The sequence below is a fragment of the Alligator sinensis genome, unplaced genomic scaffold, assembly GCF_000455745.1.
Source record: "Alligator sinensis unplaced genomic scaffold, ASM45574v1 scaffold387_2, whole genome shotgun sequence".
NCBI lineage: Eukaryota > Metazoa > Chordata > Crocodylia > Alligatoridae > Alligator > Alligator sinensis.
Window position 1 is genome coordinate 5,175 of NW_005844191.1, and position 1,821 is coordinate 6,995.

Consider the following 1,821-nt stretch of genomic DNA (forward strand, 5'->3'; position numbering starts at 1 on the left):
GTGGCGGCCCCTGCCAGCCACGCACGCGCACACAGTGCATTGTTCCTGGCATGCGCGCGCGCGCGCGCACACACTGTGCGTGCCTGGCAGCCGCGCGCGCATGCCCACACACTGTGCGTGTGTGTGTGCGCGCGCGCGCGCGGCTGCCAGGCACGCACAGTGTGTGCGCGCGCGCGCGCGGCTGCCAGGCACGCACAGTGTGTGCGCGCGCGCGCGCGGCTGCCAGGCACGCACAGTGTGTGCGCGCGCGCGCGCGGCTGCCAGGCACGCACAGTGTGTGCGCGCGCGCGCGCGGCTGCCAGGCACGCACAGTGTGTGCGCGCGCGCGCGCGGCTGCCAGGCACGCACAGTGTGTGCGCGCGCGCGCGCGGCTGCCAGGCACGCACAGTGTGTGCGCGCGCGCGCGCGGCTGCCAGGCACGCACAGTGTGTGCGCGCGCGCGCGCGGCTGCCAGGCACGCACAGTGTGTGGGTGCCTGTCAGCCACACGCGCGCGCACACGCACAGTGCATGGTTCCCAGCATGCGCGCGCACGCACACACACAGTGTGCGTGCCTGCCAGCCGCGCGCACACACACACTGTGCGCGCCTCCCGGCCTGCGCACGCACGCGCGCACACACACACACACTGTGCGCACCTCCCGGCCTGCGCATGCACGCACGCGCACACACAAAAACACACTGTGGCGCGCCTCCCGGCCTGCGCGCGCACAGGCACACACACAAACACACTGTGCGCGCCTCCCGGCCTGCGCACGCACGCGCGCGCACACACACACTGTGCGGGCCTGGCAGCTGCACGCACACACACTGTTCGTGCCTGCCAGCCACGCACGCGCACACAGTGCATTGTTCCTGGCATGCGCGCGCGCGCACACACACACTGTGCGGGCCTGGCAGCTGCACGCACACACACTGTTCGTGCCTGCCAGCCACGCACGCGCACACAGTGCATTGTTCCTGGCATGCGCGCGCGCGCACACACACACTGTGCGGGCCTGGCAGCTGCACGCACACACACTGTTCGTGCCTGCCAGCCACGCACGCGCACACAGTGCATTGTTCCTGGCATGCGCGCGCGCGCACACACACACTGTGCGGGCCTGGCAGCTGCACGCACACACACTGTTCGTGCCTGCCAGCCACGCACGCGCACACAGTGCATTGTTCCTGGCATGCGCGCGCGCGCACACACACACTGTGCGGGCCTGGCAGCTGCACGCACACACACTGTTCGTGCCTGCCAGCCACGCACGCGCACACAGTGCATTGTTCCTGGCATGCGCGCGCGCGCACACACACACTGTGCGGGCCTGGCAGCTGCACGCACACACACTGTTCGTGCCTGCCAGCCACGCACGCGCACACAGTGCATTGTTCCTGGCATGCGCGCGCGCGCACACACACACTGTGCGGGCCTGGCAGCTGCACGCACACACACTGTTCGTGCCTGCCAGCCACGCACGCGCACACAGTGCATTGTTCCTGGCATGCGCGCGCGCGCACACACACACTGTGCGGGCCTGGCAGCTGCACGCACACACACTGTTCGTGCCTGCCAGCCACGCACGCGCACACAGTGCATTGTTCCTGGCATGCGCGCGCGCGCACACACACACTGTGCGGGCCTGGCAGCTGCACGCACACACACTGTTCGTGCCTGCCAGCCACGCGCGCGCACAGATACAGACAGAATGCTTGCCTGGCTGCGCGCGCACCCCTCCCACTCCCGTTGTGCTTCCCTGCCGGGATGCGCGCGCGTGCACACACACTGTGCTTGCCTCCCCAGAGACAGATGCGCAGACACACACACGCTGTGCGT